Consider the following 14,817-nt stretch of genomic DNA (forward strand, 5'->3'; position numbering starts at 1 on the left):
AGTAGCCAATAAACTAATAAATCAGCCGATTAATTGATTAAATGGTCGATTAACCTACCGATTAGCCTATTAATCCCCTACTCGCCAGCCAACCGAGCAGCTACCAGTTAACGATTTCTTCAACAAAGACCAAGTTAGTGCTAGATACATCCATTTGAGAAACATCCATTTGAGAAACAAGATTGGGACAAGTTTTTTTGGACGGAGGGAGTAACAGTTAACAATGAGCTCTTCGGTCTATATGTTATGTTCTCAACTCCAGTATATCTGTCCCGGAGCGCTGCCAATAATGGCAGTGGTATGTATTACTCCACCTGCATTCATTTTGATATTTTTCATGCATGTTTAATATTCATTAGTCCTAAAATGGAGCAAGAGTTAGACTATTTTCTACGAGAAGAAGATGAGGTGGCATGAAGCCTTGAGGGGCGAGGCCAAAACGAAGGCAAAGGGGAGAAATATTCGACAACGTTTTTCTTGTTTTCGGCCAGATGACAAGGAACATGTCCATTTCGTGATTGAATTGAATTGCCAAAAAAAAAAACATAAAAGAATAAGGCGACGCGACACAAAGCTCCGAGGCCGAGTCCGAGAAGAGGGCTCGCCGTGACTTCGTCTGAGACAAGTGGCGGGGAAGATACGAGGGAGACGATGGAGATGAAGGGGGGAGATGGATGACACCATTTTCTTGTTTCCAGAAAACTGATAAATAGCCCATCCCATTTTGGCGATTGAATTGAATTTGCAGAAATACATAAAAGCATTAATCTCCTCCATGCGCCCTTTTGCGTGTTCCACACACATGATCTTCCACTCGTAGCATGCTACTGCAATCTTCCTTAGGATCACATGTAAACAAAGCCAAGTGTTCTTGTTAAAGCACAGATCATTCCTGCATCTTCTGATAGCCCAAAGAGTAGCAGCATGAACAAGGTTATTTGCTTGGTTCTTTTTGTTGCTAACCCACCATCTAACCACACTTTCATAAGTGACACGGGCATCAATGCTAGTAAGAGGGCTGATAATTTTCCAAACTTTAATAACAATCACATTGGCCAAAACATGTGTATGCGCATGATTCCGTTTCACAACAGAAAAGGCAAGGGACATCGTCCAAATGTTGTCTTTTGACAAGCTTATCCCTAGTAAGCAGTTTGTTATGAGAAAGAAACCATAAAAATATACTTCCTCCGTTCCTAAATATATGTCTTTTTAGAGATTTTAATATGGACTACATATGGATGAATATAAACATATTTGAGAGTGTAAATTCACTCATTTTGTTCTGTATGTAGTCTATAATAGAATCTCTAAAAAGACTTATATTTAAAAACAGAGGGAGTATGAATTTTAGGAGGAACAATCAATTGCCAAATAGCAGGAATATAAACAGGAACAATGCGCCTAAAATTGGCAAGAGCATACATGGTTCTAACATAGTAAAGTCCATTAGATTCCAACTTCCAAATGATAGGATCATCCTCATTCATATAACTGCAAGGATTAAGCAATACTCCCTCCGTCCGCGAATAAATGTACTTCTACCTTTTGTCCTAAGTCAAAAATTTAAAATTTTCACCAACTTCATAGAAAAGGGTAGTAGCTTATATGACATCAAATGTGTATATTATGAAACTACATTTCAAAACAAATCCAGTGATAATAATTTAGTGTCATAAGTATTGCTACTTTTTCTTATAAAGTTGGTCAAAGTTTTAAAACTTTGACTTAGAACAAAAGCTAGATGTACACTTATTCGCGGACGGAGGGAGTACTCACTAAATCAAACGAAAGGAGCAGCAACCATTATCCACACATCTCCTAAAGGTTATCCTTAAATTGCAACCAATCCAAGCATCAGATATAGTTAGATTTTGCTCATTGGCAATAATATGCAGCTCTCAGAACCGAATAGCTAAACAATCATTTGATGTTCTTTTATGTCACGATTCACGGCCGAGTAAGGGATGGCACTTGCTTCATACATTGACCAGGGCGCAACAGCAACTTGTATGCATGCGAGCGAAACGGTCAACGTTTCATGTGCCTGGACTCGTGCCGCGTTTAATTTAACCATTCTCTCCTTTTCAATGAAATTTGACCATTTTCACTAAGCACTGCGCTTCCGCGTCCATAATAACCAACCGCCACTTCTCAATACCAATAGCTCGCGTGTGTCATCGGTCAAGTCCACGTCGGCACCTAGCTACAACAAAAGCTTCTCTAATACATACTCCACACATGCATGTACGTAGATGTGATGATTGTTTAGCGAGAAGAAAACAAAGGAGAAGCGCCTCCGGAGAAAGTGCAGCTTTGAGCTGCATGTTTTGGTAATTTGTTATACATCGGCGTCGCCGCCGCCGGGACCGAGTAATTAGGACGCATGTGCCTTGCCCCCAACTTGGCAACTTTCATTTCCTTATATTGAAAGATTTTGGTAGTATAGCTTCTTTTAATTTGTTCCATAGTCTACTTTCTGATATGTATGTTGGCAGTCCTGCGAGGATTTAAATTGCTATGGGGCTGTTTGGATGGAGTCCTAATAGCCAGCTGCTCCCTCAGGCAGCAATCCTGACCTCAGCCCTCCAAAATCCAACGCCTGAGAATTGTGCCTGAGCCAGACAGCTTTGTAGAAGCGATGTAGCTGGACTGAGATCTGAACAGTAACATAACGTGCCTCCTCTCTAGACCGTCTGATCGACAATGAACAGACGGATCGACATAACCAGTGCATGGCTGCAACAATTCACTCATTTCACTATAGTTTTATTTGCGGAAAACTTTCGATCTATTCATCGTCGATCATGTCCGTACCGCAAACACTACAAATAATCGAAACTGCATCCAGATTCGTAGACTACCTAGCAATGACTACAAGCACTATCGAGCCGAAGGCGGGCCGCTAGCTGTCATCGTCCCTCCCTCATCGGAGCCGGGCACAACTTGTTGTAGTAGACAGTCGGAAAGTAATGGTGTTAAGGCCCCATAGGACTAACGTACTAGAACAACAACTGCTGCCGATGAAGAGAAGCTTAGATCGGAAGGATCCAACCTGAAGATCCATATGAACAAGGACGAACAAAGGCTGGGTCCGAGCAGATCCACCAAAGAACATACCGCGAATCGCGAGGGATCCATCGGAGACACACCTTCACACGCCATTTTTTATCTTCAGAAAGCCGCTGCCGTTTTGTCTTTCTGAGCAGGACACAAACCCTAACAAAACTTGAAGAAGAACCTAAAAACAGAGCCCTCCCACTGGCAACGGCCGGGATCCACCACACACCCATGACCAAAAGTCGACATGATTTTTTTTCAAAAAGGACCAGCTGCCCTATGCAATTAATAAAAAAGACTACCTGTAGATGAAATTGCTAAAAGAGACCACCCTAGCTGTGGCGACAGGCGTGCCAGCCGACGCGTGGCACCTACCGCCAGGCCATCAGGCGGCCGGGCCTGCCGCCACGCTGCCAGGCGGCAGCCCACACATAACAGTCACGCCTGCGTCGGGACAAAACGAGCACGAGGAGGTGAGCCATGCCGCCACGCCTTGAGGCGCCAACGTTGCTGGTGCTGCGCACGAGCCAACATGCTCTGTCCCCCGCGTCTCCTTTTGCCAGGCAACGATTCCCGTGTTTTGTCTTTTTCGGCACTCATTGCAATCGACGATACACATCGTGATTCACGCCTCAAATTCCGTCCAGTTGCAACGCTACCTTGTGTTGCTGCAGTCGATGCAACATCACCGAGGCAGGCTGATTTCTTAGCGTGAATTCTGCCGCACGCCCGACAACCCTGCTGTTGCTGTGGCTGATGAGACACCACGATGCTGGAATCTGAGGCCGTGGTAGGTGAGTTCAAACCCGTTGCCGACAATACACTGCTCATCTTATTTTTATACGCACTACCGCGGCTCCGTGCGCAAATAACGCTCTCTCTCGAATCCCTCTGGTTGCCTTCTCTGCATCTCTGCTCTCTCTAAGTCTATAAGAACACATAGAAAGAAAAGCTCGGTAGCCACTTTCACTCGTGATTTTGGGCGATTTAGAGTTGAATTTTGAAGATGCTGAAGTTGAAGAAAAGATGGATGAAGGTAAGGTCTATCAATTTTTTTTGTTTCGTTCACATGCATGATGTTTTTCTTCTGTTTGATTAGTTCCTAAGTGTGTATTCTCTGTTGTTTTAGGCATTATTTCAGCACTTTGTGGAGTCATTTGGAGCCTCTGGAGTAGGATTTGTCGTGCGAAGTGAAGTCCGTAGATGAAGATCGAGGTATGAGCTTTGCAATATGACGATGCCATAGACCTAGGGTAGGGTCATAGGCCTGACCTATACGCCCTACCCAAGGTCATTACCCTAGAATCAAGGACATTGAAAGTATAGCAAGAGATACCGACTGAAGTAACCATGGAGTGCAATCCACTCGACCAGTTACCCCACTCGGATACCCCCAATTTCACTGGACCAAGATGAAGTCATTTGACCATACAAGAAACCACTCGGAGTACAGAAGACCTAGAGTCACTCAGGATGGCAACGGTCAGGTGTCCACTCCGTAGTCTTAAAGATCATTAGCACTTTATAGTTGGCATTACCAGTAACGCCCTGTCTTAATGTACATTGAACCCTATAACGGGGGACGACTAGGGGTCCTGGCGCACTCTATATAAGCCACCCCCTCCTCTAGGACAAGGGTTCACACCCCCCTGTAACACACACACACACACACACACACACACACACACACCATATTCCAGTCGACCGCCTCAGAGCACCAAGACGTAGGGCTTTTACCTCCCCCGAGAGGGGCCTAAACTCCTAAACTCGTGTGTACAATCTCGTCGTAGCCAGGGCCTTGCCTCCTCATACGTACCCCCTACTCTTACTGTCACACTTAGTACCACGACAGTTGGCGCCCACCATGGGGCAAAGCGTCTTGGCAACTTCCGGCGAGGTAGCATTTTTTCCGATCTTCATCAACATGGTTTCCGGCGGTGGTTTGGTCATGGTCCGCGAGTTCCAACTCAGCGCGCTCACTTTCATCGCCGACGACTCCGCCTGGCTCCAAGAAGACCCCCTCGATGTCGAGGCTCTTCAGATCCGCGGGGCGTCGCACTTCCGCGCAAGTGCCTGCGGCGTTCTCTTAGGACAGATGTCGACTCCGTATCGGTCGGTACTCGCATCATCTGCTCACTCCACTGGACGCCGCCGCAAGCGATCTGGTCGATCGCGGCTCCAGCGGTGGGTAAAGCATGCGGTGGCCCGTTAGACGGCCACCCCTCAAGGCGTGGCGATCGAGCCCGACGAATTTCTCTGCGGTCTAGTCGACTGGCTCTGCAGATACTCTTTCCGAACGCGGGAGCAGCAACCCCGCGGCTGAAGTTCTCATGGTCGACTCCTGTTGCAGCCCACCCGGGTTTCGCCGCAACGGCGGCAACGACGACGATGACGGCCCGTCGTACAACCACGATGATTACGAGCCTCAACCTCTCAATTAGCAGCAGAGGGAAGAGTTGCATCGCGGCAACATGGAGGCACTCCAGACCCCCATCATGGGGGAGACTGCCGTGGCTTGGGCCCTGGAGGCCGCACGCCTGGCCACGTTAGCTGAGCGCGCACGTCTAGAGAACCTCCAACATCCTCTCGAAGAACATGCCCGTCGACTGATCTCCGAATCTAGTCGAAGTCAACGAAAATTGTTTCTGCCTAAACCCCAGATATGCCGCACTCCGATCCAGAATCTTATAGCTGCTGCACATATAACAGAGTCTATTCAGTCATCCCGTTCAGAAGCTGGAAGGGGCTTGGAGCAGATCTGAGCGCTGCTCTGGGCAGCAGGAGAGCAAAACTCTGTCGTTTCTCAGTTGCGCAACAGGATCCGCAACAGGTCAGTGAGGGCAGATACAGTTCAGTCGGCACACAGTCCTGGGTCACCTTTGCAACGTGAAGATCATGATTGCCGTCGAGATCGGCACTTGGGGAGAGCCCATGGAGAATTTGATCGTGAGTATGCCCGTGACAACCACCGTCGAGTGCCTTCGTCCCCTCTGAGGGACGGGTCATACGCGCCTTGGCGGTATGACGACAGGCACCCGTATGGTAATGACTGCAGAGTTCCAGTCAACCCAAGAGATCCTGGGTTTGACGCAATGTCAGTCCTTGTACAAGATTTGGTCGACCGGAACAGAGCATACAGAGAAGGGTTGGATAGAGATCGACCCAATGGAAGTAGAGTGCACGTTTCTGGCCCCGAGTGCTTCGGAAGAGCCATCCGAGCCGCTGAGATCCCTCACAACTTCAGGTTGGCGACGGGAGTAAGTAAGTTCACCGGAGAGTCGAAGCACGTCACTTGGTTGGAGGATTACCGAGTGGCTGTGCATATTGGTGGTGGCAACGATGAGGTGGCCATGAAAGGCCTCCCTTTGATGCTTGAGGGTTCTGCCAGAGCATGGTTGAATCAGTTGGCTCCTGGGAGCATTTTCAATTGAGAAGAATTGGCTCGAGTCTTTACCAAAACATTTGAGGGCACCAACAAGCGACCTGTTGGTTTGACAGAATTGCAGCATTGTGTGCAGAAACATAATGAGACTTTGAGAGACTATATTCAGAGATGGACTACCCTTCACCACACAGTGGTGAATGTGTCAGAGCACCAAGCAGTTTGTGCCGTTAAAGAAGGCGTTTGCTACAAAGAGCTCAATATGAAGTTTGGTCGGACCGGAGACATGTATCTGACTCGGATGATGGAGATTGCCACTCGATACGCTAACGACGAAGAGAGGACCGACTCCGGAGGGGCAGGAATAAATCAGTCGCCTAGGACACCGGAGGAGGAAACTCCAGTCGGAAGCAGAAACGAAAGGCCGAGGCAGCAGGTCCTGCCAAGGCAGCAATTTTGAATCAAGGGAGGTTCAAGGGAAAGCCTAAAGGGCCTTGGACCCCTAAAAAACTAAAAGATCAAGCAGGAAATGATGTGCTTGATTTACCGTGTCATATACACACCAAAAAGGATGAAGAGGGAAATTTGATTCTTCCCAAGCATACCACTCGATAGTGCCGACTCCTGATTCAGAGTTTGTGAGAGAGCCAGCCCAGTGAAAAGGACAAGGAGTCTGATAAGGAGGAGGACAAAGAGGAAGATGGTGGTTACCCCAATGTTAATGCCACTTTGGTGATTTTTGCTGACCTCGAGAGCAAAAGTCGACTGAAAGTTATTAATAGAGAAGTAAACATGGTTGCTCCGGCAACACCAAGATATTTGAACTGGTCAAAAACCCTATTACATTCGACCAATCCAACCACCCAGCACACGTTGCTGCCCCTGGGCGGCAAGCGCTGGTGGTCGACCCAGTCGTTGGGGGCACCCGACTGACCAAGGTTTTGATGGACGGTGGCAGTGGATTGAATATATTATATGCTGAGGCCCTGTGGGGGATGGGCATTCCGATGTCCAAGCTCAGTGAGAGCAACATGAGATTCCATGGTGTCATCCCATGAAAGAAAGCCGACTCACTCGGTTAGATCACTCTTGATGTGGTTTTCGGTGATTCAAAGAATTAGCGCAAGGAAAAGTTGACGTTTGAGGTAGTGGATTTTGACAGTGCCTATCATGCCATTCTAGGCAGGCCTACTTATGCTCGTTTCATGGCTCGACCGTGTTACATGTACCTCAAGTTGAAGATGTCTGGCCTCAATGGCGTGATCACAATCACTGGTAATCGGCAGAGAGCGGAAGATTGCCTCCAGAAGGGCTCAAAGATCACCGACAAACAAATGGCCACGGTAGAAATGCAAGAATTCCAGAAGAATGCAAATCCGAGTGGTTTGTTGCGTGCCGAGAGACCTACTTCAGAGTCTGCATTTCAGTCGCTGGTGAAACAAAATCGGTTCACGTTCACTCGACCGATCCCAATGCTGCTCCGACTCATATCTCAAGAACACTCGACAGCAAATAGGAAGAAGCGCTCATCCAGTTCCTTCGTGAGAACTGGGACATCTTCGCATGGAAACCATCTGACATGCTAGGTGTACCCAGGGGACTGGTTGAGCACCGTTTGCGAGTCGACCCAAAAACAAAACCCGTTAAAGAGCATCTCCGTCGGTCCGCCACGGAGAAGAGGAAGGCAATTGGCGAGGAGGTGGCTCGGCTTCTGGCTGCTGAGTTCATCCGCGAGATATACCACTCCGAGTGGCTCGCCAATGTTGTTATGGTCCCCAAGAAAGATAAGTCTCTTCAAATATGTATTGATTTCAAGCATATCAATCGGGCTTGCTCGAAAGATCATTTTCGTCTACCCCGCATCGACTAGATAGTCGACTCAACTGCGGGATGTGAGTGATTGTCCTGTTTGGATGCTTATTCCGGGTACCATCGGATCCGAATGTATGGACCCGACGAGATAAAAACAGCTTTCATCACCCCATTCGGGTGTTTTTGCTATGTTACTATGCCCTTTGGCCTCAAGAATGCTGGTGCCACATTCATGCACATGATTCAAAAGTGGCCACTCACTCAAATCAATCGGAATGTGGAAGCATACATGGATGGCATAGTGGTCAAGTCATGCAAAGGTTCTGACCTACTGACTGACCTCGCTGAAACCTTTGCCAACTTAAGAAGATATGATATCAAGCTCAATCCGTCAAAGTGCACATTTGGAGTCTCAGGTGGAAAGTTACTCGGTTTCCTCATTTCTGAACGAGGAATCGATGCAAACCCAGAGAAAGTTGGCATAATCCTCCGAATGAAACGCCCTATGCATGTGCACGATATTCAGAAGCTTACTGGTTGTTTGGCTGCATTGAGTCGATTCATCTCATGCCTCGGTGAAAAGGCATTACCTCTTTACCGACTGATGAAGAAGTCTGACAAGTTCGAGTGGAATGATGAAGTTGAAGCAGCGTTTGAAGAGCTCAAATCCCTATCTTTTAACCCGTCGGTGCTTGCCGCTCCAATCAGCAAAGAGCCTTTACTGCTTTACATCGCAACCACTAGACAAGTTGTCAGCACAGTGCTCACGGTCGAGCGGGAAGAAGAAGGCAAAACCTACAAAGTTTAGCGCCCCTTCAGCCATAGATGGTCTATCACAGACCTCATTGCAAGGTCGGACAGCCTATGGAGCTCGGCTATAGCGACCATCTTCTCACTCAAGGGTAAGGAGCGTGCTGGGGCATTAAACTACGACCAGAACAGTCTTTCTATTTTATTATCTTCATGGTCCTTGAACAACTTGGTTGCATCAGCCGCACTCTTTGCCAAGTCCGCATACTTATCTATAGCACTCCATTGCTTATCCAATGGAGCATACTTTGGATCTAAAAATCACACTCGCAACAAATAAGGATTTCCAGCCGCGATTTCCCCGGCTTGTCAAAGTTCCTCCCGCGCGTCTCTAATCTAAGAACGCGTCTCTTTAGCCGAGTCCAGTGCCTTCTTCAGGTCAGCCGCCATCGCCTGATTCTTTTTCTCGAGAAGGTCATACCGGCCGGCGGCGTCCCTCAGCTCCACAGCCATCTCGGCTATCTTTTCTTTGCTTCGGAGATGAGCGGCCTGTTCGGCTTTCAATTCTTCGGCTGCCTTTAGGGTAGCCGCATTGCTAACCCGGGCTTGTTCCTTGGCTAGGGCAAGCTCCGCCCTCAGGGCCTCAACGGCAGCAGCTCCGCCTGCAACTACATCACATCACATTAATATTACAACCTTCTTGCAATTTCCCAAATAGATGTGGATATAGGAAAGCATACTCTGCGACTCCTCGAATCGCTTGTTCACAAGCGTGACATCGGCCTCCACCACGTCAATCTGCCGCCTCAATTCGGTGCATTCAGCGGCCTGGTCTATTGCCAAACCCTTAGCAACATGCACATCAATACAAGTGCGATCATTATCTTGGAGTATGATCCTCCGGTTGCCGCCATCGGCTGGCACCCACAGTGTCAGGGGCTACTATCTATACAGAGTGCATGTTTCGCATGCGGTACAACTAAAATCTGCGTATTTTTGTGGCTTACCTCAAAGCCTTGGAGCAGGCTCCTGAAAGCTTCATTTAAACCGCTTGTGGCGGAGGAGATTTTCTCCAACACCGTACCCATTAGTGTATGATCATCCTCCAAGAGAGCAGCTGACTCCAGGAGGCCCGTCAGCGTGTTCGCCGGACATCGGACTCTCCCAGACCCTTTTCATTGTCCGCCACGGGAGCCGAACGAGCCGGGCTCGGGGCGGCCGAAGTGTTAGCTTCCGGCCCCATTGGATCTGGACTCCTCCGTGACGATACCTCAGGGTCGCCTGCTTCACGGGATGGAGAGGCAGGTGAGGTTTCACTCTCCATCATCTCCGGAAGAAGATCCCCCGAGGACGAGCCTTGTTGAGATGAACTGCTGACCGGACTACAAAAAACAGGTCCTGGTTATTACTCTCAAGAGGAAAAAGCAATAAGTTCCTTGTTTAATTAAACTTACAGCTCGGTGGAGGGCTGGCCTGTTTGCTGGCATTGTGAGGTGAGGACGCCTTTCGGGGCAGGGCCCTTTTGGTGAACTTCTCTTCCCTTGCTTAAGCGCCCACGTCTCCAAATCTTCGGAGGTGGCCCTCTTCTTCCCGCAGGGGGAGGAAACCTCAGATTCGCCTCCCCGATTCTCGTCCTCCGTGGAGACGTTAATTCCCCCGGTTCGGATGCGCAATGTGTGAGCCCACTCTTGGCCTCCCCACTCTTCCCATCAGCTTTCTCTGGTGGCACTTGACTTAGTGTTCGTTTAAGAATCCTGGCCATTGGCGGACCGGGCGAGCCTTCGGGAAGCGGGGTCGGACACCTGATCCTCTCTGCCTTACTAAGCCAATCCTGGTTGCGGACAGTATTCAGAACGATGCTATGACAAATATGAGCAAGGTGTTCGGTTGTAGGGTTACTTGGGTATCTAGGCGATTGCAGCTCATGCCTGCATCCCCGGTGGTGTCCGGACACTTTATTCATGGTCCGAAGAACAACTTATACATCCCTTCGGGCGTCATGCCGAGGAAATGCTGAATGGTTCGCGGACCTTATGGATTGAATTCCCACATCCGGAGAGGCCGACATTTGCATGGCAGGATCCGCCGAACTAGCATTACCCGGATTATTTTGACAAGACTAATGTTCCTCTCGAGGAGCTCCCGAATGCGGCTTTGTAGCATTGGTACATCATTCGCAGGTCCCCAGTTTAGTCCCACGTTGGCCCACGATGCCAGTTGAGGTGGAGGGCCCGAGCGGAAGGCGGGCGCGGCCGCCCACTTTGAGCCTCGAAGAGCTATGACATAGAACCACCTCCGTTTCCATAAATCAGATACCTCCGAGAAGGAGCCTTCGGGCCACGGGCATCGACGTTCCTACTTATTATGGCGCCTCCGCACTCTGCGTGTCGCCCCTCAATCATCTTTGGCTTCACATTGAAAGTCTTTAGCCATAAGCCGAAGTGGGGGGTGATGTGGAGGAAGGCTTCACACACAATGATAAACGGCGAGATATGGAGGAGGGAATCCGGAGCTAGATCATGGAAATCTAGCCCGTAGTAGAACATGACCCCCCTCACGAAGGGGTCAAGATTAATACCCAAGCCCCGGAGGAAGTGGGAGACAAATACGACGCTCTCATTGGTCTCGGGAGTGGGGATAACATGTTCGGGAGCAGGAAGCATGTGCTTAACATTGGCGGTCAAATACCCAGCCTCCTTGAGCTTCACAATATCCTCCCGTGTGACAGAGGAAGCCATCCATCAGCCTTGATGGTCGGATCCGGACATGATCGAAGATCCGGGGTGCTTAGGCTCGAGCTTTGGGTGTTGGAACTCAGGGTGCGAGATGTGCGAGCATGGAGATAGAGGGATATGCCTCAACTCCTTTATAAAGGGGGGAAGAATATCAAGCGTCCCCGAACGTGGTCGTTCGGGACTTGCCTAAAATCACGGGGTCATACCAACAGGCACGGTTGGATTACCCGTACCCGTATTGATGAGAATCCCGTAGTAAGGGGGACACGATCTCTGCTCTGACAAGACGTGCCAAGGAAACCGCCTCGTGGTGTGTGCGGTAGCAAGTTGTAAAAACGGTTCGAAAAAACCCGGACCGTGGCGTGATGTCACTTTTCAAAGAATTGTCAGCAGATTAGATTCATGGATTATTATTCTCTCTACAGTGGTATATGGAATTTATCTTGCAGAGCCGGACACGGTCCTTGTGTTCGGAATTAGTTTTAAAGTATTCGGAGATGGAACCAGCCTCGCAATGCCGGAGACAATCTACGCACCGAACTCATCGTCATTGAAGCCTGGTTCAGGGGCTACTGAGGGAGTCCTGGATAAGGGGGTATCCGAACAGCCGGACTATATACTTTGGCCGGATTGTTGGACTATGAAGATACAAGATAGAAGACTTCGTCCCGTGTTCGGATGGGACTCTCCTTGGCGTGGAAGGCAAGCTTGGCGATTCGGATGTAGATCTCCTCCTCCGTGAACCGGCTCTGTGTAACCCTAGACCCCTCCGATGTCTATATAAACTGGAGGGTTTAGTCCGTAGGACACAACAAAAATCATACCATAGGCTAGCTTCTAGGGTTTAGCCTCTCTGATCTCGTGGTAGATCAACTCTTGTCATACTCATATCATCAAGATCAATCAAGCAGGAAGTAGGGTATTACCTCCATCGAGAGGGCCCGAACCTGGGTAAACATCGTGTCCCAGCCTCCTGTTACCATTAGCCTTAGACGCACAGTTCGGGACCCCCTACCCGAGATTCGCCGGTTTTGACACCAACAACGGGCTTCACTGTAGCCACGCTCTACCTTGTACTCTTGATGGGGGCCCAGACTCTGAGGGCGTCGGGAGGCCGCCCTCTCTGGGAGCTGGTCTACTGGAGCCGGCCGCTCTTAGGGCCGTCTTCTGGTGCTTGGGCGTCCTCCGGTGGCCGGCCTCTGGGCCAGCCGGCCCCCGGAGGGCGTAGCTTTTAACTCGGGTCTTTGTGGGGCGCAGCCGGCCCAAAGTTTTGATGTGCCAAGGGACTCGGGTGAGGCTACCCATGGCCCATTACTCCGACAGTAGTCCCCGAAGCAAGTGAGGCGTTGTGGTCGTGGGGCCGTGAAGTCTCAGTGGCTTCCCCTCTCACCGAACTCCAGGAGAGTGTTTTGGTCCATCTTGCGGTGCGCCGGCCTCGGAGGCCGGCTTTGACAAAGCGGAGCTTGTTTGGCTAATTTTTGAACTTCAAGGCAGGAGAAGAGGTGGCGTGCCTGCTAAGCTTCCCCAGGCCACCGCCCGTCGTGGGAAAGCCATGCGGTGCTCGCCAGCCCGGCTAGCCTGCCACCCCACGCTCCTGATGGGATGTGACAGTGGACCGGGCCCGCTGTCGGTGTCAAAACCGACAGATCTCGGGTAGGGGGTCCCGAACTGTGTGTCTAAGGCTAATGGTAACATGAGGCTGGGGACACGATGTTTACCCAGGTTCGGGCCCTCTTGATGGAGGTAATACCCTACTTCTTGCTTGATTGATCTTGATGATATGAGTATTACAAGAGTTGATCTACCACGAGATCAGAGAGGCTAAACCCTAGAAGCTAGCCTATGGTATGATTGTTGTTGTGTCCTACGGACTAAACCCTCCGGTTTATAGAGACACCGGAGGGGTCTAGGGTTACACAGAGTCGGTTCACAGAGGAGGAGATCTACATCCGAATCGCCAAGCTTGCCTTCCACGCGAAGGAGAGTCCCATCCGGACACGGGACGAAGTCTTCTATCTTGTATTTTCATAGTCCAACAGTCCGGCCAAAGTATATAGTCCGGCTGTCCGGATACCCCCTTATCCAAGACTCCCTCAGTAGCCCCTGAACCAGGCTTCAATGACGATGAGTCCGGTGCATAGATTGTCTTCGGCATTGCGAGGCGGGTTCCACCTCCGAATACTCCAAAATTAATTCCGAACACAAGGACCATGTCCGGTTCTGCAAGATAAATTCCATATACCACTATAGAGAGAATAATAATCCTTGAATCTAATCTGCTGACAATTCTTCAAAAAGTGACATCATGCTTCCGCACATATCGCGAGGCGGTTTCTTTGGCATGTCTTGCCAAAGCAGAGATCGTGTCCCCTTGTCACGGGATATCCATCAATACGGGTACGGGTAATCCAACCGTGCCTGTTGGTATGACCCCGCATTTTTAGGCAAGTCCCAAACGACCACGTTCGGGGATGCTTGATATTCTTCCCCCCTTTATAAAGGAGCCGAGGCCTATCCCTCTATCTCCACGCTCGCACATCTCACACCCTGAGTTCCAACACCCAAAGCTCAAGCCTAAGCACCCCGGATCTTCGATCATGTCCGGATCCAACCATCAAGGCCGATGGATGGCTTCCTCTGTCACAGAGGATGATATTGTGAAGCTCAGGGAGGCTGGGTATTTGACCGCCGATGTTAAGCACAGGCTTCCTACTCCCGAACAGGTTATCCCCACTCCCGAGACCAATGAGAGCGTCGTATTTGTCTCCCACTTCCTCCGGGGCTTGGGTCTTACTCTTGACCCCTTCGTGAGGGGGCTCATGTTCTACTATGGGCTATATTTCCACGATCTAGCTCCGGATTCCCTCCTCCATATCTCATCGTTTATCGTTGTGTGTGAAGCCTTCCTCCACATCACCCTCACTTGGGCTTATGGCTCAAGACTTTCGATGTGAAGCCGAAGATGATTGAGGGGCGACACGCAGAGTGCGGAGGCGCCATAATAAGTAGGAACGTCAATGCCCCGTGGCCCGAAGGCTCCTTCTCGGAGGTATCTGATTTATGGCAACGGAGGTGGTT

The sequence above is a fragment of the Triticum dicoccoides genome, chromosome 4B (genome assembly GCF_002162155.2).
Source record: "Triticum dicoccoides isolate Atlit2015 ecotype Zavitan chromosome 4B, WEW_v2.0, whole genome shotgun sequence".
NCBI classification, from domain to species: Eukaryota; Viridiplantae; Streptophyta; class Magnoliopsida; order Poales; family Poaceae; genus Triticum; species Triticum dicoccoides.